This window comes from Mirounga angustirostris, unplaced genomic scaffold (genome assembly GCF_029215605.1).
Source record: "Mirounga angustirostris isolate CCGP_5_RB_7025 unplaced genomic scaffold, mMirAng1.0.hap1 SCAF_10, whole genome shotgun sequence".
Classification (NCBI taxonomy): Eukaryota; Metazoa; Chordata; class Mammalia; order Carnivora; family Phocidae; genus Mirounga; species Mirounga angustirostris.
In genome coordinates this window covers 107,755,489-107,779,122 of record NW_026991718.1, presented here as the reverse complement: position 1 = coordinate 107,779,122, position 23,634 = coordinate 107,755,489, and the positions used below count along the sequence as shown (strand labels likewise).

General features: G+C 42.9%; 1 protein-coding gene across 5 annotated transcripts in view; it reads right to left on the bottom strand.

The window, feature by feature from the left end:
• The window catches only part of SLC23A2 (solute carrier family 23 member 2), a 146,330-nt gene that overhangs the window by 105,973 nt on the left and 16,723 nt on the right, over positions 1–23,634 (bottom strand). For 2 of the 5 annotated variants that reach the window (XM_064572855.1, XM_064572850.1), the window contains exon 2: positions 13,098–13,224. The exons of 1 other annotated variant lie outside the window; for it this stretch is intronic. The gene's annotated coding sequence lies outside the window, so the exon portion shown is untranslated. Of the gene's footprint in view, positions 1–13,097; positions 13,225–22,175; positions 22,280–23,634 lie in introns of all 5 variants that reach the window. 2 more of the 5 variants (XM_064572852.1, XM_064572851.1) reach the window with 2 other exon arrangements.

Here is a 23,634-nt window from a genome sequence, read left to right as displayed (position 1 = left end):
TGACTAACAGCACCCCCTAGTGTTATAACATTTAACTAGCACTGAATAAAGTAAATTGGAAAATACAAAACTGTTTAAAAAACTATTTTAGACAATTTCAAACATAGAAAAGTAAACAGAATTAAAATACATTTCATATAGGGCGCCTGGGTGGCTCAGATGGTTAAGCGTCTGCCTTCGGCTCAGGTCGTGATCCCAGGGTCCTGGGATCGAGTCCCGCATCGGGCTCTCTGCTCCTTGGGAGCCTGCTTCTCCCTCTGCCTCTCTCTCTCTCTCTCTCTCTGTCTCTCATGAATAAATGAATAAAATCTTAAAAAAAATAAAATAAAATAAAATACATTTCATATATAACTTATTTCCAATTATGCATTGTCCTGATTTGTGTGGCAACTTCTCTATTTCATCAGAAGTGTCAGAAACCAGCAGGTTTCTCCAAGAGTCCTTTGTCACTCAATTAATTGTTACTATAAAAACACTTGACTGGGATGCCTGGGTGGCTCAGTCGGTTAAGCGTCTGCCTTCGGCTCAGGTCATGATCCCAAGGTCCTGGGATTGAGTCCCATGTCGGGCTCCCTGCTCGGCGGGAAGCCTGTCTCCCTCTGCCTGCCACTCCCCATGCTTGTGCATGTGCGTGCTCTCTCTCTGACAAAATCTTTAAAAAAAAAAAAACAAACAAAAAATTTAAAAAATTAAAACCCTTGATTTTAGGCTGGGCACACAACCAGCTAAATTCAGGCAACGTTTCCCACCCTCCCCTGCAGCTAGACATGGCCACATAACTAAGTTTTGGCCGATGGGATGTGAGTGGAAGTACGCCCTCTCCTCCCCACTGGCTCCAAGAACCATCTTGGGAGGGGCGCCTGGGTGGCTCAGTCGGTTAAGCGACTGCCTTCGGCTCAGGTCATGATCCTGGAGTCCCTGGATCGAGTCCCGCATCGGGCTCCCTGCTCGGCAGGGAGTCTGCTTCTCCCTCTAACCCTCCTCCCTCTCGTGCTCTCTGTCTCTCATTCTCTCTCTCTCAAATAAATAAATAAAATCTTAAAAAAAAGAACCATCTTGAGCCATATTAATAAATCAGTATGCTAACAATGGTGAACAAAGTAAGAAAAAAGGAGCCAGATTACATAAGAGAAAAAAGCTACTATTTCCATTTTCTTCTATATTAGAACTGCCTGAACTATACTCTTTAAAACAAACAAAACAAAACATGTAGAGACACAATCTGGCAAGACAACGCATTTTGGAATAAGCCCAATGACTACATTCTCAAAAGGAAACGGAACAGTACATACTTCAAACCTGGATGAATGTTGATGAGTGCTATTTTTCCTTCAAAGGGAAGCATCATGGTAAAGAGTAAACATCTGGGTGAGATGAGCGAATTAATTCACTGTTCACCTTAAATTCGCTTCTCTGACATTTAAAGGCTGGCCACTTGTTCATGGTCTCAAAGCACAGCTCAGAATGTGTGCTGACAGCACATGCCAGAACTCTCGCACTGAAAGTAAAATCAAGTTTATCCAACTCTCAAAGCAAATCCATTGTGAAGACTGTATCCTCCAAACCCAAGATTCCCCTTACAGCCCAGCCTGGTCAGCACCAAGCAGCAAACACCAGGATCAGGGGAAGGAGCCCTTCCCGGGGAGCCCGGAAGCCCGGTCCACACCAGGATCAGGGGAAGAAGCCCTTCCCGGGGAGCCCGGAAGCCCGGTCCACACCAGGATCAGGGGAAGGAGCCCTTCCCGGGGAGCCCGGAAGCCCGGTCCACATGCACGGGGGTACAAGTGCTGGAGTCATTAACTAGTGGGCCTCAAACGTCTTGCTCCGTAAGTAAGGCTGCTGGCCTACATCTGCGGCTTCGGCACCTTCTGTTTCTCGGAATGGAACAAGCACTCTCAAATTAAATCTTATTCAAGGTCTGGGGGGGGGGGAATCACAAGTAAGTGGAAGAGGTCATTAAAATGGGGACTGCATACTCTTCACTGTAAAGTTTTAATACGTATTTTCCAGAAATAAAACCAAAAAAAAAAAAGAAAAAGTCCAATCAGTAAATCAAAGACTCCATAACTTAAAGAGCTTTGCTGACAGCAACAAGAAAAACACCTTTACCAAATTTTCTAGCAGCAGCCTGCAAATGTTGCACTGTAGTATACCACCTTTTATCACTATTTGGTTATTCTAACACAATGCTCCAGTTCTGAATTAAAGGAGAAAAAAAATAATTCAAGACCATGGAGAACAAAAATCTATTACGTCAAGTCCTTTTAAAATATCCAGGGGTTTTTTTGTTTTGTTTTTAAAGATTTTATTTATTTATTTGACAGAGAGATAGCACAAGTAGGCAGAGCGGCAGGCAGAGGGAAAGGGAGAAGCAGGCTTCCTGCCGAGCAGGGAGCCCGATGTGGGACTCGATCCCAGGACCCTGGGATCATGACCTGAGCCGCAGGCAGCCGCTTAACGACTGAGCCACCCAGGCGCCCCATAAAATATCCAGTTTTTAAAATTTAATTCTTTGTGTTAAAAAATATATGACATACTTATTAGAATGGCTAAAACAAAAATTAAAACTGCTAAGATGACACACCAAGTGCTGATAAGAACACAGAGCAACGGGAACTATCATACACCCCTGGTCAGTATGTAAAATGGCACAAACACTTTGGAAAAACATTTTGGCCATTTTATATGAAATGTTTTTCCAAAGTGTTTGTGCCCAGATCCTTTTAACTTTATAAGAAGTTAAAAGATAAACTTACCCTATGACCCAGCAACAGTACTTCTAGCTATCTACCCAGAGGAATGAAAACTTATGTTCAATCAAACACCTGCACATAAATGTGTATGGTGGCTTTATTTATATCAGCCCAAACCTGCAATCATTCACCTTTAGCTAGTGAATGGGTAAACCAACTGTGGCATCTCCCTGTTAATGAGAGGTCATTCCACACCCATCAGATAAAGCCAGTATGAAAGAGCTTAATAATACCAACTGCTGGCTGGACTGTGGATAAACAGTAATTTCCCCACCCTGTTGCCAGAGATGTAAATTGGTTCAAACACTTGGCAAAACAATTTGGTGGCATGTAGTAGGTTGTAGATGTGTGTGCACTATGACCCAGCAATGCCACTTCTCAGCATCTTGACCCTGTTTTTAACAGAACACAACCAACACATCAACAGAATATATAAGTTCTGATGCTTAAACAGAATTAAAAGAGAGCACTTAAAATGAATGAACTCTATCTAGCCACTTGGGTCAACATGCCTTAGAACATTCCTGAATGAGCAAGCAGGCTACAGAACACAGACCACAAGAGATCTCTTACTTAAGGTTTTAAATCATGCAGTCAATACTGAATGTGTGTTTAAGGGTATATAAACATGTAATACAAAAGTGAAAATAGGGGCGCCTGGGTGGCTCAGTCGTTAAGCGTCTGCCTTCGGCTCAGGTCATGATCCCAGGGTCCTGGGATCGAGCCCCGCATCGGGCTCCCTGCTCGGTGGGAAGCCTGCTTCTCCCTCTCCCTCTCTCTCTGCTTGTGTTCCCTCTCTTACTGTGTCTCTCTCTGTCAAATAAATAAATAAAATCTTTAAAAAAAAAAAAAAAAAAAAGGAAGAAGTCCTAACGATGCCACAGGGAGCAGGAAGCGGCTCTCCTGTGGCCCTGGCAGGAAAACTTTGAGGATGTGTGAAAACAGTTCCACACAGACTATCTGCAGGGTTGCCTCATACCCTCTGTGGAAGAGAGTGGGCAGAGATCTATACAGATAGCCACTGTTTCTCAATGCTCGATGAGGGAGGAGGGCAGGAAGTTGAGGGAGCATCTATCTGACGACTTGTTTTCTTAATGAACTAAGATGTGGAAGTCATGGTGGAGAGGAGAGGCGGAGGACACTGGAGGAAAGAGGAGTGAAAGGACTCACTTAATAAGGGGAAGAAAAAAAAAAAGTCAAAGGTCTGGCGGAGCCCAGAACTTGTAAATGGGTGATGGAGAAAGTAACTTTGATACCTGGTTTCTCTCCAGCCAGTGTAACGGGACAAAAAAAAGCGGAAAAATTAAAAAACAGGACTGTGCCACTGAAGAAGGCTGGTAAGTCACCCAGACAGTTCAGTGAGGAAATCAAAATGTAAGAGGACAGTCACATGACTCCCTGGGGTACCCACAGCGGGTACAAAGGGTAAGGGAGGGAAGAGGAAGCCAGAGAATACCAAAGTGCCTGAAGAGAACAAGAACCAGTAGAGAACGAATGAGACCTAGGGAAGGACAGGATGTGTGCAGAGATTCCACAAGTGTCATATGGGAGAGGGCAAGCCTCAGGAGAGCTGAAGTAACTGGAAGTAAAACTCCCAGAAAAGATCCCGTGAAGGGAGGGTGAGGTTCAGAGGCCTGCAGAGCCAACAACTCAAAAACAATGTTAGAAGACAGGAGTCAACGTTCTTGAGGAACATTAGGAATAGTCAAGAAGTTGCTAGATGAAGGCAAAAAGGTAAGGGGAGGGTCGAGTCACAGACTGGTGTAGCCTTCAAAATGGCAGGCATTGTTGAAGGAAGGCTGGAGGCTGTCCTCTCCACCTGGAAGGATGTAACATATGGAGAATTCCCTATTCACATTTCAGATCTCTGTTTAAATTACCAATTCCTCAGAAAATCCTTCCCAGACCCTTCAAAATCCAAATCAAATCACACACTTCCCTTTGCTGTTCCCTCCAAAGCAACAACCACAATTCATACCAAGAATCCCTCGTTGTTCAAACATACAGTCTTCTTGAGTTCACATGACGAGGAATCCACATTTTTCTAAATCTACGTGGTTCCTAAGTTTTGGCTAACAAAGAAATAGGGTTTCAGAGAATAGAGGGTATACCTAAAAATTTATCCAGAGAGCCACCAGGTCAGGAAGGCAGTTCTCTGGTGAACTGGCCTCAGAACACCTTAGCCACTCATGCTGAAAAGTAGTCTGCATGGCTGTAAGAATTCCTCATACTGTCAAAATTCCCTTTTTATTTTCTAATTTAATGTGATCCTCGCTGTATTGTTGATCAGAGTATAGTCATGTATAAGCTTTCTTATAAAAAATGTGAAAAATCTAGAAGAGCACAAATAAAATTAAAATGCATTGCTTATAACTCATTCAACAAATCTTAAGATTACTGAATAATTGTTTAATGTTCCTTCAGTAGGCAGGCACTTGGATAAACTGCTAGTGGGAGTAATAATTGGCTTAACATTTCTAGATGGCCATTTAACAACATCAAAAGCTCTAAAAATACACATAGCCTTTGACCCAACAATTCTACTCTTAGGAAATTTAACAAAATAATTAAAATAGGCTCAATTTTTCACTATGAGAATGTTCACTAAAATAATGCATAAAATAATCCAAACCTGGAGCGGAAAATATTAGTGCCTAAACTGGTTGGTTAAATTGTGGACACATTCTGGGGCATCTGGGTGGCTCAGTCTGTTAAGCGTCTGACTCTTGATTTCTGCTCAGGTCATGATCTCAGGGTTGTGAGATCGAGCCCCTTGTCAGGCTCCACACTGGGCATGGAGCCTGCTTAGGATCCTTTCTCTCTCTCCCCGGGGCGCCTGGGCGGCTCAGCCAGTTAAACATCTGCCTTCAGCTCAAGTCATGATCCCAGGGTCCTGGGATTGAGCACATCACTGGGCTCCCTGCTCAGCGGGGAGTCTGTTTCTCCCTCTGCCATTCCTCTCCACTCGTGCTCTCGTGCGCACGCTCTCTCTCTTAAATAAAATCTTTAAAAAAATTCTCTCTCTCCCTGTTCCCCCCCACCCCTCCTCCCTGCTCGCACGTGGTCTCTCTCCAAAAAAAAAAAATTTTTTTTGTGGATACATTCTTAGAATATTGTGGGGATTTTAAAACTGGTAACAGAACTGGTAACTCACTGACAAGGAAGGAAATGTGCTGCATGTATCCCTGAGTGGAGGAAAAGGCAGGTTACAAAACACACATGATATCCCCATTACAGTGTGTACATACACACATGGAAAATGGAGGGACGATGCCGAAGTGTTTTGCGATTTTGTGATTACATCGAGATGACAGGATTATGACTTTTGGCTCTTATTTTTCTACAGTGTATCATTTTAAAGATTTTGATTTTTTTTTTTTTTTTTTTTTTTTTTAAGATTTATTTATTTATTTATTCATGAGAGACAGACAGAGAGAGAGGCAGAGGGAGAAGCAGGCTCCCAAGGAGCAGGGAGCCTGATGCGGGACTCGATCCCAGGACCCCGGGATCACGACCTGAGCCGAAGGCAGACGCTTAACCATCTGAGCCACCCAGGCGCCCCCAAGATTTTGATTTTTTAAGTAACCTCCACATCCAATGTGGGACTTGAACTCACAACCCCAAGATCAAGAATCTCATGATCTACAGATTGAGCCAGCCAGGTGCCCCTATTTTTAAACCTTAAGTCACTGCCTAAATACACAGGCAAGACAAACTAGAAGGAGAAAGTACAGCACTCAAATCCCTGTAACGAGATGCTTAGTTTCTCATTTCCAAGGATTTGCTGACAGAAGCTGAGTAATTCAAGAAACGAAAGGTGTGGTCAGAAGAGAGGCACTCTCAATGTTCTGCAAACTTACTGTACTCAGGGACTCCTGATTTTCCTGTATTTCCTCAGAGCCCTGTATTCTAACTACTTCTAAAGGCTGTTGTGTTTTTGGTTGTTTTTTTAAGATTTTATTTATTTATTTGAGAGAAAGAGAGTGAGCGAGAGAAAAAGAGCAGGAAGTGGGGCGGTGGGGAGGCTGAGGCAGAGGGAGAAGCAGAGAGCCCAATGTGGGGCTTGATGGTTAAGGCAGATGCTTAACCAACTGAGCCACCCAGGTGCCCCTAAAGGCCGTTTTTATCTAAAAACAGTAGTGTACTTCTTCACATTATTCTAGGTCATCAAATTCTTTATTTAAAAGAAATGAGAAATATTCACTGGACCCTAAAGAAGGGAAGCATTGAGAAATGTACAGAGCTCTTGAATCAGTATACTGTACACCTGAAATTAATATAACATTTTTAACTATACTGGAATTAAAAAGTTATTCAATGGACCCTAAACCTCAATGTATTATAATCTATAATTTAAAATATTTATATATATATAAAATATATATTTAAATTATATATAAACATAAATATTCATTAAAATTATAATCTAATATATTTAAAATTATAAGCTACAAAACATTTCTGATTCTTGGGTAAAATAGAAAACTAGTTTAAAAAATTTATATATACAAAAATCTATATAAATTTAAAGTACATTAAAATTTTTTTTTCCTTCTCAAGCCAGGGAATAAATGAAATAACATCTAGAAATACTGCCTATCAATTTACTTATTGAACTGGTTCAGAAACATTTTCCAGGCAATGGGAAACCTCTCAATTTGACAGGAAAAAAAAAAAAAAAAAAATGAAAGGGAAGCTGAAAGAAGTATCATTTGGTGATGAGTACATGCTATTATGCAGCCCATGAACAGAAGTGGCTTACGTTATGAAATACCGCAAAATCCAAAAGCTTACAAGTTGAGAGCCTATTACTTAGTGGTACAGAACAACAATGTGGGCCTTGAGCTGTGCCACCCAAGAGCCACCAGCCCCCACAAACAATGAATCGTGGAACACTACATCTAAAACTAATGATGTAATGTATGGGGATTAACATAAGAATAAAAAAAAAAATAGTTCCAAAAAAAAAAAAAATTAAGAGCTCAAAAAGAGGGCGCCTGGGTGGCTCAGTTGGTTAAGCGACTGCCTTCGGCTCAGGTCATGATCCTGGGGTCCCGGGATCGAGTCCCACATCGGGCTCCCGGCTCGGCAGGGAGCCTGCTTCTCCCTCTGACCCTCTCCCCTCTCGTGCTGTTACTCTCTCTCTCTCTCAAATAAATAAATAAAATCTTTAAAAAAAAAAAAAAGAGCTCAAAAAGATAAGTAACTAGTTTCACTGAGAAATTAAGCATCAAATATGATTATGGCAGACTCCAAAGCCTGCTTTCTTTTCATTTATTTATTTGATTTTTTTTTTTTAGTACTTCTAAAAAAAAGATACTTGAGCTGTGGACTCCCAAGTATTCAGGGCTGATCTGTGTGTGTTTGTTTTTTAACATATTTTCCCCAGTGTTCTGTTCACATCTCCTAGAGCCACTGAGAATTCCCCAGTATTTGCAGGACCGCTGTCAGGGCCCATACGACTGAACTGAAGCAGCGATAGCGGTCTCCTCCTATATGAGCTGAAACACAGTCAGCCTGTCCAAGAATAGTGTGAAGTTTTAAAGATGAAAGGGACATGGTCCTTGCTTTAAGTTCTCTGGGAATCTCATTAGGGCGATATAACCAAGTGAAGTGATGACATAAGATAAGGGCTAGGATCTCTGACATTGACATAAGTAGACAAGAGCTCAAAAAAAAAAAAAAGAAGAAGAAGAAGAAGAAGGTAGTGGGAGGGGAAGAATGAAGCGGGGGAAATCGGAGGGGTAGACGAACCATGAGAGACAATGGACTCTGAAAAACAAACAGGGTTCTAGAGGGGAGGGGAGTGGGGGGATGGGTTGGCCTGGTGGTGGGTATTGAGGAGGGCACATTCTGCATGGAGCACTGGGTGTTATGCACAAACAATGAATCATGGAACACTTCATCTAGAACTAATGATGTAATGTATGGGGATTAACATAAGAATAAAAAAAATAAAAAATAAAATAAAGAGCCACCAGCCCCACGTGACTACTGAGCACTTGAAATGTGGTCAGCTGGAAATGTGCTGGTAAGTATAAAATACACACAAAACTCCAAAGACTTACTATGGGGGAAAAAAGCAAAATATCTCATCAATAATATTATACTGATTATGTTAAATGATCATCTTTTTATATATTAGATTATAAAATATATTACTAAAATTAGTTGTGCCTGCTTCTTTTTGTTTTTTGTTTTTGTTTTTGTTTTTAAAGATTTATTTATTTATTTATTTATTTATTTATTCATGAGAGACAGAGAGAGAGAGAGAGGCAGAGGGAGAAGCAGGCTCCCAAGGAGCAGGAAGCCCGACGCGGGACTCGATCCCAGGACCCTGGGATCATGACCTGAGCCGAAGGCAGACACTCAACCATCTGAGCCACCCAGGCGCCCTGCTTCTTTTTGTTTTAACTTTATCTAGCTACTAGAAAATCACATCTGTGACTCCCATTATAATTGTGCGGAACAGCACTGGTCTAAAGAAAGCAGATACCAGGAAAAGAGAAAAGTTATGCAGAGTACACAACCATGGTAATCATGATCAGACTGCATCAAAAAAGTACGTTCTAATACTGAAGATTTTTACATAACACACACACACAACACAGGCACGGCCATGTATCCTAATCCAGCCATCAGAACAAACCCTGCATTACCGTGTTACACCGTCAGGTCAGCAGCCTGCACTCTGATGGAGGGAGCAGGTGCCATAACCTAATTTCTCACACTCACAGCCCTGGAAGGCGGGAGCAGCCAGATGTGAGAAAGGCCAAAGCAGAAATCCGATGCTAACAACAAGCACAAGCTGAAAGGTCCTCAGGGGGCCAGGGGCTCTTGCACTGGAAGCTCAGGACCAGCACAAGAAACCTAAATAAAACGAACAGGGTCCATCCAAGGGTCTCAAGGGGCTTTGTAACTACTGAATTGCAAGATCTGGTTTTGTACGACAAAGCTGAAACAAAATAATACCTATATTTTTGTTAAAAAAAAAAATTATCATTAGAAGGAGTGGGACAAATTTATTGATGAGACTTTTCCATACCAAACAGAAAGTCAGCCAAGGACTTAGGCAATTTATCAACAGCTGGTCTTAATCCAACACTAACACACTGATTTTATAACACATCCCACTGAAAAGGCCAGCGCTCACCTAATGTGCTTGGAGTCCCTTCATAGTAACTGTTCCATAGTAACCAGCTTCCTAACTTACCTTCTTATGCAAGCTCCCTGATCATCATCAGTGTTTACATAGGTTTTTGAAAGTACCCATTTTTTCCAGTAAATATTTAATTCTCTTGTTGCTACTGATCGAACTATCAACAATGAACATTTTATATAACATGTTTAGTTATGAGAAAGTGGGACGCTGACGTCAAGAGCACACAGTCTGTAAACCAAAGACACCAGAATTACCAGACACAGCCTCTCGGAAATCAGCCACCAAAAAAACACAGTTCCTCGCAGCTCAAAGTCTAATCCAGTTTCTATCCGTGTCCCTCCATATCTACGGATCAACTTGTAAAATGTGCCTGCAATCAGACCTGGGCACATGGTCAGCAGGCTCCTGGCACTGGGCAGAGCTGGTGTTCTCCGCTAGGAATACCCAGGCAGGGAACTATCACCTGTATGCTCCTGATAACATGCTAACTGGCAAGCCTTCTCTCTTCTCAGCTCTGTAAACTTCCTATTTAGGATCTGTACTGGGGTGGGGGGGAGGGGGAGATAAACCAACCATTTGGCTAGTTTCCTAAACTGCCACAAGTCTCAGCAGCATTGATGGAAATGGAGTACATATGAAGCCATCTGCCATTTCAGTGGACTGGGACAAGGAGTGAATTATAGAGACATGATAATTATCAAACTGGGCATGAGCACTCGGAGAAAGGATCTCAAAAGGGCCCAAAATGGTCAGAAATGAATTTGGGGAGGTGGGACTTGGGGGGTCAGGCTTGGAGAACAGAAAGTTCTGAGTGGTAGACCACCATGGAGACCAAGGTAGGCAGAAATATGGCAAGTCTCTAGGCCATGAAAACAGCTTAGCCACAGCATACGATGGGAGGTGGAGGACGAAAACCCCTTGCAGGGTCAAAGGAGTCCAGCGTAAACTCAACACAGTTTTATGAAACATGAGTTTCTGGCCAGGTAAGGAGAACAAAAACAGTCCACCACTGAAAAATCTCAAGATGGAAGGTCAAGAAGCTACTGTGTTAATCCAAGTGTAAGGATCTCGGCAACTGGGATGGTGGAAGGGACAGTGAGAAAGAGGAACAGAGAGAGTCATTTGAAAGAGAATAACAACAACAACAACAAAAATCAAAGATTTGGTGTCAAAGAGGACCTCTAAAAAAAGAACAAGAGTATCTCCTTTAAATAAGGAAACGGGCTTGACAAGGCAAGTAATGAACAAAGTCTGGACATGCTGAATTTGATCTGGGGGTGACAGTACACCCCTGACAAGCACCCACCGAAGACCAGAGATCTGAGAGAGAAGCTCCGTGCATGAACAGAGGTGCGAATTGAAATATAAAGACAGTAACTGAAACTCTGAGAGCTGAGAGACCACGTAGCTCGCAGGTATCCCCAGACAGAACAGTCTTCCCCTCACCTCCCTTGTGGTTAATAAATATTACTTTTAAAAATGGATTACATAGGGGCGCCTGGGTGGCTCAGCCATTAAGCGTCTGCCTTCGGCTCAGGTCATGATCTCAGGGTCCTGGGATCGAGCCCCGCATCGGGCTCCCTGCTCGGCGGGAAGCCTGCTTCTCCCTCTCCCACTCCCCTTGCTTGTGTTCTGAACCTCTCTCACTGTGTCTCTCTCTGTCAAATAAATAAAATCTTTAAAAAAAAAAAAAAAAAAAGAATAGATTACATAGGGACGCCTGGGTGGCTCAGTCATTAAGTGTCTGCCTTCAGCTCAGGTCATGGTCCCAGGGTCCTGGGATCAAGCCCCACATAGGCTCCCTGGCCGGCGGGGAGTCTGCTTCTCCCTCTGACCCTCCTGCCTCTCATGCTCTCTGTCTCTCATTCTCTCTCTCTCTCAAATAAATAAAATCTTTAAAAAAAAAAAAAAATGGATTACATATAATTTGATACCTGCTTAAGGAAAAAAAAAAAAACTGCACACAGAAAAGTCAAAGAAATCCACAAATGTTCACAGTGGTATCATGAGGTGGTAGGATCAAGGATCTTCCTATTAAACTCTTGGAATTTCCATGGGGGTTTTTTTGGGTTTTTTTAAGCAGTAAGTATAGACTTTCTATTAGAAAATGAAAAAATTTTTTAAATGATCCCCTTTCAGCATTTGTGAAAGCTCTTATAATTGTGACTTTTACTGTTTGTAAATTAAAAGTAAAATAAAAGTAAAAGTACCACTGACATAACATTCTATACCTACCATACTGAATAAATTAGTTTTGACAAGACAGCCTGTTTGAGAGAATGTTTATTAATAGGAATGTAAATTCTTGCAGCTTCCCTACAGGACAATTTGTCAAAATTTAAAAAACTAAAAAATCTTAAGCACTATACCCAACAATTGTACTGCTAGAAACTTACTTATGAGTATTCTCCCTAAAATACATACCAAAAAAATCATCGCAGTATTGTTTGTAATAGCAAAAAATTTTAAATAACCAAAATGCCCACCAAGCTTTGGGATGAGAGAGAGTGGGGGGCCGGGAATGCAATGTAATAATATCAGTAATAATGCAGAATGCTTGAAAAAGAGAGAAGAGGTCTTCAGTCGGGCGCCTGGGTGGCTCAGTTGGTTAAGCGACTGCCTTAGGCTCAGGTCATGATCCTGGAGTCCCGGGATCAAGTCCCCGCATCGGGCTCCCTGCTCAGCGGGGAGTCTGCTTCTCCCTCTGACCCTCTTCCCTCTTGTGCTCTCTGTCTCTCATTCTCTCTCTCAAATAAATAAATAAAAAAATCTTAAAAAAAAAAAAAAAAAAGAGGTCTTCAGTCTTTACCCCCAGGGTTCAGACCTGGGACCCCAGACAAGGAGCCTCAACTGGCAATAAGTACTCAAATTTTTACTGAAAAAAAAAGTCAAAAGCACATAAAGGAAAATGAAAATATTTACTCCCTACTTATTATTACCTGTAAATGGCAAGACTTTGCCTCTTTTCTACTTTAATCTGCTTACAAGGAATTTGGCCTAAAGCAGTCCATTACCTTATCATTAGCATTAATGGAACAATTAATTATTCCCAAAATTGCATTTAGACTGTTGGTGACATGTGCAAAGGACAAGGTCAAGCACAAATGAATTCTAACACTAAAGGGCTGTCAGCACAATTGCACCGTGAAATGCAGAATGAAAAAGATGGGTTTCAGACGCACCTAAATGCCGTGCCGTGGACCTGTCCATATGCTTTCCGTTACAAGCCGCTGAGCTACATTTCCTCGTGCTGCTGAGGTCCCAGCTCGAAACCACAGGGGGATCCCGGTTAGCAGAGTCAAGACCTAGCTAGAGAAAAACAGATGGTAAATAAAAATGGAGTAATAATGAATCTACCAGGAGGCACTCCGCATGAACAGAGGAGCCTACTTCTCACTCAGCTGTGCCCAATCCTAGAACTTGCTCTATGACGCCTTCTTTCTTTCTTTCTTTTCTTTCTTCCTTTCTTCCTTCCTTCCTTCTTTCTTTCTTTCTTTCTTTCATTTATTTATTTATTTGACAGAGAGAGAGATACAGCGAGAGAGGGAATACAAGCAGGGGGAGTGGGAGAGGGAGAAGCAGGCTTCCCGCCGAGCAGGGAGCCCCATGCGGGACTCAATCCCAGGACCCTGGGATCATGACCTGAGCCAAAGGCAGACGCTTAACGACTGAGCCACCCAGGTGCCCCTGACGCCTTCATTCTTGAGGAGCATCTAGGAGGTCCCAGCCAGCCCCTGGGCAGAATCACACATGGCACCCTCATTCCCTTCAAAATCGGCTCTTAATCTGCACTAAATATTTTGGAAGATGGTATTTTAGAATACCTGGGAAAAGCAATTTTGTACTTAATTGGGGTTTCTTCCTTGATAATCTTTTAAACTCCATATTCCCTAGCATAAGACCTCAATTAAAAAAAAAAACAAAAAAACTTTTTTTTTTTTTTTTTTAAGATTTTATTTATTTATTTGACAGAGAGAGACAGAGAGGGAACACAAGCAGGCGGAGTGGGAGAGGGAGAAGCAGGCTCCCCGCTGAGCAGAGATCCCGATGCGGGGCTTGATCCCAGGACCCTGGGATCATGACCTGAGCCAAAGGCAGACGCTTAACGACTGAGCCACCCAGGCGCCCCCCAAAAAAATCTTTTTACATACTTCTCTACTGCTCACTATATGCCAGGCACTGTACTAAGTACCTCTTTAAAAATTTTTAAGATTTTATTTATTTATTTGAGAGAGAGAGCAAGGTCAAAGAGCAGGAGAGGAGCAGACGGGGAGGGAGAGGGACAAGAAGATTCCACCGAGCACAGAGCCCCACGTAAGGCTCGATCCCACAACCCTGAGCCATGACCTGAGCTGAAACCAAGAGTCAGATGCTCAACTGACTGAGCCACCCAGGAGCCCCATTACCTGTTAAAATTAATAAAGGGAAACGTCACTAATGTGGAGTGGGGAAGAAAGTAGGAGAGGCTATAAGGGGGAACTGGAGGGGGAGCAAGTCCACTCAATTACAGGAAGAATGGTCAATTATAGATCCCAACAGGAGAATCTCAACAGGAAACAATCATCAGTGACAGGCCCCAAAAGGGAAAGATGTACATTGCAGCTCCTACCAGAAATCTGCTACCCTTGCCAACTAGCCAATGACAAGCCACCATCACCCTGAACTAGTGTCTTCCTCCAACAGGCTCTGCCTCAAAGCCACCCCTTCCAACTTCTGCCTTCTCCATGAAATCACCTTCCTCTCTGTTGGACTTGCCTATGGTTTGGCCATGGCTTAATGCCCCAAATAAACTCATTTTTGCTGGTAAAAAAAACTTATTTTTAAGGTTAACATTATTTGGTAATTAGAAGTGGGATCCAGAAGACTGCCAACAACTCCAAGACTGGTGAGCAAATAGGTACCCATACCCACAGAGCTACCTGAGCTCACTGCTTTCTCACCAACCCTAGAATTTGAAGGTAATTTTTCTCCTGGATTTTGGGCTCTGTGTTTTTGGGATCTGTTCTAAGGCTTTGCCCTTTATAAGAATGCTCATTTGGCCTTTGGGCCAACTCCTATTATAAACCAGGCTACTCCTATTGAAACCATGCTAGCCTTTCACCCAGCTTCCTGGGAACGAGGCTGTGTCTACTGGATCAGAGCTGGCCTTTGCTCGGATTGCTTTTAGAACTAGACTGTTCATACTGCTTAGGAATTTTTCTTTCTTGCTCTAGAAAAAAAGCAAACAAAACCCTAAGAAATGAGATCCCAGTCATCAAAATGTTTGGAGGGTGCCCTGACTTCTGGGACCCTAGCCAGGTTTATGTTTAAAAACTGTGGTCCCTCAAATCGGAGGGGTGGACGAACCATGAGAGACGATGGACTCTGAAAAACAAACTGAGGGTTCTAGAGGGGAGGGGGGTGGGAGGATGGGTTAGCCTGGTGGTGGGTATTGAGGAGGGCACATTCTGCATGGAGCACTGGGTGTTATGCACAAACAATGACTCATGGAACACTTCAGGTAAAACTAATGATGTAATGTATGGGGATTAACATAAGAATAAAAAAATAAATAAAAAACTGTGGTCCCTCTTCATGCACAAAGTAACTTAGAACTCCAATGGCCATTACAGGGAACGTGCCATATCCCCAGACTTACTCTTCTCAAAAATTAATTGGACAGGGCGCCTGGGTGGCTCAGTTGGTTAAGCGACTGCCTTCGGCTCGGGTCATGATCCTGGAGTCCTGGGATCGAGTCCTGGGATCGAGTCCCGGGATCGAGTCCCGCATCGGGCTCCCTGCTCAGCAGGGAGGCTGCTTCTCCCTCTGACCCTCCCCCTTCTCATGTGCTCTCTCATTCTCTCTGTCTCAAATAAATAAATAAAATCTTTAAAAAAAAAAATTAATTGGACAGCCATGGCTCTAAAATTGTCAAAACTGAATGGGATGCCTACCTTGGGATTTTGAAGCTTTTCAAACATTATCAGGAATCTAAAATTGCCTGTCTGCAAAATACAATTTCTAGACTAACAGAGGCAAACAAACAAAGGGAGAAAAGGGCTTCTGAGGCCTTCTATGTCTCAGGATGTGCAGCAGCTGTCTTGTGTTCAGTCCTGAACTTCCCTCTTCCTCTGAAACTCTCCCCACTCCCTCCTTTCCTGAAGACTGCCCCTTTAAAGTTATGTCTTCTGAGGATCCAAATAAACCCCAAATCTCTTATGTTCCCTCGACCAAGGCCAGACTGTGAGCCAGAGCTGAAGAGTTTCCTGAAGTGACTCAGGATACATGTTCGCTGAAGAATTTAACAGGGCTATTTCAACTTACCACCCCGGTTTCTAAGATTTGTATCAGTCTGGCCATGTGCTTGTTGGTGAGGACCAGGCCAAATGCTGGATGAAACTAGCCCCATGAGAACATCCCAAAAGATTTAGAGAAACAAACCCCTAAAACTTTGGCAAGATTCTAGAACGCTCACTGGAAATCTCCACTGGGCAGTTACAGTAGCTTTTCCTAAGCCTGCTGATTGGAACAAAATTCAGGCTTGCACACAAAATCCTGATGAACTTGGTCATAACTCCTATAACCAACTCCAAACTGTCTTTAAAGATTCTGGGCTTCCGTAAGAGGCTGAATCCACCTGGGTAGCCTTTAACTCTACATTTACTAACAGGCAGAACCAGGATCTTTTAGTTGAAGGACCAGCATGGAATGGGAAACTCAGTCCACTCCAGAGTTAGCTAGCTTGGCAAACGAGCTCACTCACACCCAGCAGGGTCACTTGAAAGAAAGAACTAAAATTCTCAATTTTCAACTCTGGCAAATGAAGGCCCCTAAACAGACCCAAACCCCCCGGTTTCTGCTATTGGTGCAAAGGGCTTGGGCACTGGAAAAAAGACTGTTACAAATTTAAGCATTCCAGAAGCCTTCAGCCCTCTAGCCAGCCTTTCCAGGGTCCTCCTAATTCCCAGTGCCAGGGCTCCAACAACCGACAGGGACTCTTCCCAGTCCCCCCTCTTAATTTAATTGGCTTGGAGAAACCACTCAGACTGAGAATGAATCTCTTTGTCTTACTGACCCCAGAGCTACATTCTCGGCGCTCAGCACCACTCCTGGAAAGCAGGCCCTGCAGGCATCAGAGCACGAAAACAGCTCCAATAGTGGGGGGCCTCTCATAAACCTCAACAGGTTCCTGCCTCTGCCCCTATTCCCTTTTGTTTAGGCCCTTTGAGAGATTCCCACCCTTTTCTCCTTACTTTCTCCACCATTCATTGGCTGGGCCAAGATTTCTTAGAAAAGTATCGTGCCGGGGCGCCTGGGTGGCTCAGTCGTTAAGCGTCTGCCTTCGGCTCAGGTCATGATCCCAGGGTCCTGGGATCGAGCCCCGCATCGGGCTCCCTGCTCGGCGGGAAGCCTGCTTCTCCCTCTCCCACTCCCCCTGCTTGTGTTCCCTCTCTCGCTGTGTCTCTCTCTGTCAAATAAATAAATAAAATCTTTAAAAAAAAAAAAAAGAAAAGTATCGTGCCAGAATTTCTCCCAAAAGAAGGAAATCATTCTAGAATCAAAATCGCCAACCAGGTGGATTAAATGACCCTTCAACATCTTCTATTTGCTCCATCTCTGGTGGCACGATGGGGGAGTCTGGGGACACTGCTCATTTGTCCCCATCGGGTCAGCTACCACCCTCTTTATGGGCAGATTCCTCAACTGATATTGGCAGAATTCACAGTGCGCCTCCCATCAAGATTCAAACCGATCCCTCACCACCTCTCCCCCAGAACGAATACGCTATAAATAAAGAAGCCCTTTAAGGCATCAAGCCCGTAACAGGAGACCACGGGACTCAGGGCCTTATCATCCCCTGCACTAGTTCCTGGGAGCTCCTATTTTACCTGTGAGAAGACCCAGTGGCCAAGGATGGAGGTTAGTCCAGGACCTCGGAGCAATAAGTAACATTATCCCTGGGCGCCCTGTTGTTCCTAACCCCCATACACTGACATCTGTCCCCACTGAAAGCAAATCCTTCTTCACTATAATTGTTCTATATAGTGCACTTTTAGCATTCCAGTTCATAAGGATAGTCCGTATCTTCTTGCTTTCACTTGGGAAGAACAGTAATAAACCTGGACAGTAATGCCCCAGGTTACACAGGCAGTCCTTCTTAACTCTTTACAAACCTTAAAAGCTGATTTGGAGGATATAAAGTTTTCTGCAGGCTCTTGTTGGTTACAATATGTATATGTTCTGCTTCTCTTCTCCCTTTCTCAAACCTCTTCACAGGAGAGAGCATTCACCTGCTAAAACTTTTGGCCTTAAAAGGACATAAAGTCTTCAAAGAAAAATTGCAGCTTGCACAAACTCAGGTTCATCTTAGGGCACCTGATCTCAGAACAAGGACTACATTTAGATCCAGGTGGGTTTCATGGCATCCTGAACTTCCCAAAACCTAAAACTAAGTGCCAATTACAAAGTTTTCTTGGACTGGCTGTCTACTGTCAAAACTGAGATTCCAAACTTCTCTCTTACAGCTCAACCATTGTATGCTTCACTTAAAAATGACAAACCTGACCCTGTCATTCAGAAAGATCGAAAAGACTTAGCTTTGGAGACTTTAAAGAAAAGCCTAATAAAGCCTCTTGCCCTCAGACATCCTAATTATCAACTTCCCTTTTCCTCGTTGTTTGTGAGAAGGAAGAAAATGCCTGGAGTACTTGCCCCAAAATATAGGGGACCATCACTGACCCATTGGGTAGGAGAGCCAACCACTGGAGCCTGTGGCCAGGGATGTCCCTTCTGCCCCCACCTCTGAGCCATTCCTGTCACTGCCCTTCTGGTTAAGGCCAGTGAAGAAAGTCACAGGACTCCCTCTAACCAAGCTTGTGATGCATGCAGCAGAAGCCCCCCCAAATTCTCACCACACTCAACACCTCAGTCAGCTGCCTCCCTTCCTAGGAGATCCCCCCGCTAACTGCTCCTCACAGAACTCCTTCTCACTGCAATAACCTTAATTAAGCCGCTATTCTTCTCTCCTCCTTCACGGAGGAGACCACTCACAACTGCTTAAGACTGACAGATCACCTCTTGACTCCCTGTGACAATTCCTAGGAAACTCCTAACCAAGGCAGATTTTTCATATTTTACTGATGGTGCTTATTTAAAGGATGAAAATGACAAATACTGTGCTGGGAATGCTAGTGCGGCTCCTTTGGAAGTGACTGAGGCAGCACTTCTATATCTTTAGCTACTTGAGCCCAACAGGCTGAGTTACACACCCTTGGTCAAGCTTGTACCTTGGCCAAAGGTAAAACCACAAACATTTACACCCATAGCTGGTATGTCTTTGGGTAGCTCAGAACTCTGGAATGTTATGGCAACGATGTGGTGCCCTTACCTCCAAAGGGGATAAAATTAAAAATGGCTCCTAGGGTCAAGATTCATTAAATGCCATACTTTTTCGAGCTGCTCTTTTATTAAGGTTCCTGGGCATTCCAGACTCGACTCTCCAGAGGCCAAAGGAAACCACCTAACTGATACTTCCCCCAAAACACTCCTCTCAAAGAAATCAAGAGCCAAACCTCTGTCACAGTCCAAAGGGATGTTCTAAATGAGGATTTTGAAAAACTGACCAGAGACACCTGATAACTGGCCCCCAGAAAAGGAAAAACAATACTGGGAATCTAATCATTGTTGGTTGGATTAAAACAAAAACAAAAACAAAAACAAAAACTGTAGTTTGGACCAAATAATCTGGCCCAATTCATGAAACCGATTTGGTGGGGAAATAGAAATAAAGCCGCAAAAAGTGCCTACCTCGCTTGCCCCACGTGTCCAAAACACAATGCAAAAAAACACACTCACACTGCTCACCTGAAATTACCTAAGGGGCCATTCGCGGTTTGGCAAATGGATTTCATACAGCTACCCCCATCTCATGGATTTAAATATGCTTTAGTCATGGATTGTAGGTTATCTCCCTGGGCCAACGTTCTCTCTTGTAGACAGACCACTGCTACTTCTGTAGCTAAAATTCTATCAGAAAAAAAAAAAAAAATCCCAATGTGGAGAAACCTCTTTAAAGTCATAGTAATCAAGGAACGCATTTTACCAAGCAGGTGCTTCAGCAACTCTATGCTGCCCGGCCAGTTTTACAACACTTCCATCCTCAATCCTCAGGTTAGTCCAATGTACTAAGGACACTATTAAGATTCAACTAGAAAAATTTGCAGAGATCTCCCGTATTATCTTGGCCTAAAAGCATTGCCTTGATACTTCTTAACTCAGCTCCACCCCTTTGGAGCTCAGACATTTACCCTTTGAAATAATCTGAGAACGTCCAACGCACTTGGCTCCTGCCTTCTTTGACCCACAGTTGATAAAGATATACTTGATTATTGTAAAAGCCTAGCTGCTCCTATTGAAAATAACCAGGCTTTGGTAGAGCAATCTTTTCACCATGCACTCTTGAGAGATGAGAACTTAAGAATCACACCTTGCAACTGGAGATTTCATCTACTATAAAAGACACCTCTGGAAAGACTCTCTTCAACCTCGCTGGAAAGGCCCCTCTTAGGTACTGCTAACCAACCCTTGTGCTGCCAAACTCCAGGGAACAGACTCCTGCATTCACAGGACCTGTCTAAAGAAATCAAACCCCGCCTGGACCTACACACCGTCTAATGACCCGAAAGTAAAGATATCCCGGAACTGAAGCAGACCGCATCTGATGAGACAGCTTCCCCAAGATGTCCATACTTGGCCTGTTAGAAGGTTCAGGATTCACAGAGTCTCTCTTCTTCATCTGGACTATTAACGGAGTGTGGATTCTTATCCAAAACTCATGGTTTCTGAATTGTCGACTTTACTGTATTACTACATTTGCTTAGAACAGTTCTCTTGAGATAACAATACTGTTTTAAAGGGTCTTTGAAGTTCTGCTCTTTTGCAAAAAGCCCACCAGCTATTGCTTCATATTTATACCTGCACTATATCTTCCCGAATGAACCCCGTCAATTCTCAGAGTGCTCCTGTTGTATTCATTATTCTATTTTCTTGACTGGTTCCAAGGGGCAACTTCTAGTAGGCATACAGGACTCTGGGTTTGACTCCTGTAGGGGGATCTTTTCCCCCCTAAACTGGAATCAGTGCCAATGGATATTTTTAGTTGGCTACTTACAAAGATTTTTTTTTTTTAAAGCAATCTCCACACCCAACATGGGGCTCGAACTCACAACCCCAAGATCAAGGGGTGAACGCTCCACCCAGTGAGCCAGCCAGGTGCCCCCTAGATGGCTACTTTCAGATCTAGGATCCTGGTTTAGAACCATCACACAATTCAAAACTGTCACGATACTTTTGATTCTGTACTTGCTGCCTATCAAACTTCTGTAAAAATGTCGTACCCAGGGGTGCCTGGGTGGCTCAGTCAGTTAAACATCTGCCTTTGACTCAGGTTGTGTCCCAGGGTCCTGGGATCAAGCCCCACGTCAGGCTCCCTGCTGCCCGCTTCTCCCTCTCTCTCTGCCTGCTGCTCCCCTTGCTTGTGCTCTCCCTCTGTCAAATAAATCTTAAAAAAAATAAAAAATTGACGTACCCAATAGACAATCTCCAATGCTTACAATCTTGATAAATATGCACTAGAGGTGGGAGATGCCTGAGAGTTCTCCCTGCTCCCCCTCCTTGTTACTCAAATGTGACCTCAGTAGGTTTCCAATCTAAAGAATTTTCCCCCCAATGTGGGACATTACGCCCAGGGAAGGTCCTTCCGAGCACTGAGGGACAAAAGGCCACTGAATTAGAAGAATCTGCTGATCAGCAATGCTTTTGGAGAAAGAGCTTGATCAAAAGGGGGGAAATGTGAAAATTTATAAAGGGAAACCTCACTAAAGTGGAATCAGGAGGCTAGAAGGGGGAGTCAGTACCACTGAATGCCAACTGTAGGAAAAATTGTCAATTACAACCCCACCAGAAGAATCTCAACAGGAAAGAATCATCAATAACAGGTCCCAAAAGGGGGAAAAAGTACATAGTATCTCATATAAGAAGTTAACCACCCCTGCAACTCAGCCAAAGATGAACCCTCCTCACCCTGAACTCCTGCTTTTCTCCAAAGGACTTTTGTTCAAAATAACCCCTTCCGACTTCCTCATTCTCCATAAAATAACCTTTTTCTCCTTTGTTTGTTGGACATAGCTTGCGTGTCCAAAATTGCAGCTCTCAGTTAATAAACCCAAATAAACCCATTTTTGCTGGTAAAATTAACTTTTTTTCAGGTTAATGTACCATACCTGTGCAATTTCATTTTCACAACAACCCTCGGAAACTACTGGGTCCACACTTCACAAGTAAGAAAACCCAAGAGGGCTGAGGCCTGGTCAAGGTCCTGGAGCTCCTACAAGATGTGACAGAATAGGGGTCAGAGCCCATCACGGCCTGTGACAACCGAGCTTTATGACGCTACACTGCTTTCAATGCCACCACTACAATAAACTGGCGGTGCTGGATTTGTGGGGGAAACAGAAGAGAAGATTTGATTACTTAAAAATCACCTTATTTTAAAGCATCTTACAAATGTATGGGGAGGGTGCTTGTAAAAAAAAGCTGGCTCATATTCTATTTATTAAGGTGGATTATCAATAGGTACACAGATATTCATTTTATTGTTTTATATACTCTTACACCTGTTTCACAATAAAAAAGAACCCAGAGCCTGACCTGGGAGGCTGTCTCTGGAACACCAGGCACCAGTAAGAGCCTGGCCCACCATTGTAAAGAAAAACACAGCTGATGAGTTTAGCTAGATACCAAGAAGTGTCTTGTTAGAAACGGTTATGTTGCAAACCCTTTTTTTTTTTCTTAAATGCTGCCAACTCTTTCTACTGTTTGTTGCGAGTAGCATCACAATCACTGATGGCTTTGAGGTAAAAAAAAAAAAGCACACAAATGCCATCAGACGTGTACCAGTCCAGCCTTGAAGAAGTCTCCAGTGATCCTAGTTTTTTAATTTCGGAAACTAAACATCGGTCTTTTGCTGTTGGAGACAAAAAAATTATTACTCGTTTTAATTGCTGAGCATATGAATGGAGAAAATGTTCCTCTCTTGCTAAAACATTCTGCATTCAAGGCGGAATAAAAAGGTAATTTATTTCCAAAAATAAAATCTTCATAACCATAAATCTATTCTAAGCTATTTTATTAAAAATGTACAGAGTGAGAAGAAAAGCACCAAGGCAACATCCATCAATGAAGATTAGTCAAGAAGAGGAATAATGAAAATACCAGGGGAAAAAAGTAACCAAAGAAACGCTTTAGAAGAACAGCTTATTTTCAGTTAAACTGAAATTATATATGTTGTCCTTTGAGAAACGCAAGTTGCACAATATGTGTAGTATAATCCCATTTTTATTAAAAGTGTATTTATATAGAACATATTTGTAGACAGAAGAAAGGGCCGGAAAGGATAAAGATCAAACCGCCTTTAAGTGTAAGGGGTAAAAGAGGCTCATGTAACTTTCAAAATTTGCTTTATCCAATTCTGACAAGTTAGAATTATTTTCCAACATGTGTAGGCTTCTTTCGTAAATCCTTTAAAAGGCTAAAAAATATTAATTAAAAAAAAACTTCCATGAGGGCAAAACTGCAAATTAACAAAATGTCACTTTAGCTACTAATCAGAGAAAAACTGTAAAGGGGCAAGTGCAAGTACTATGACCCCATGAAGATTTGTTTTTGGAAAGTATTTTTTAA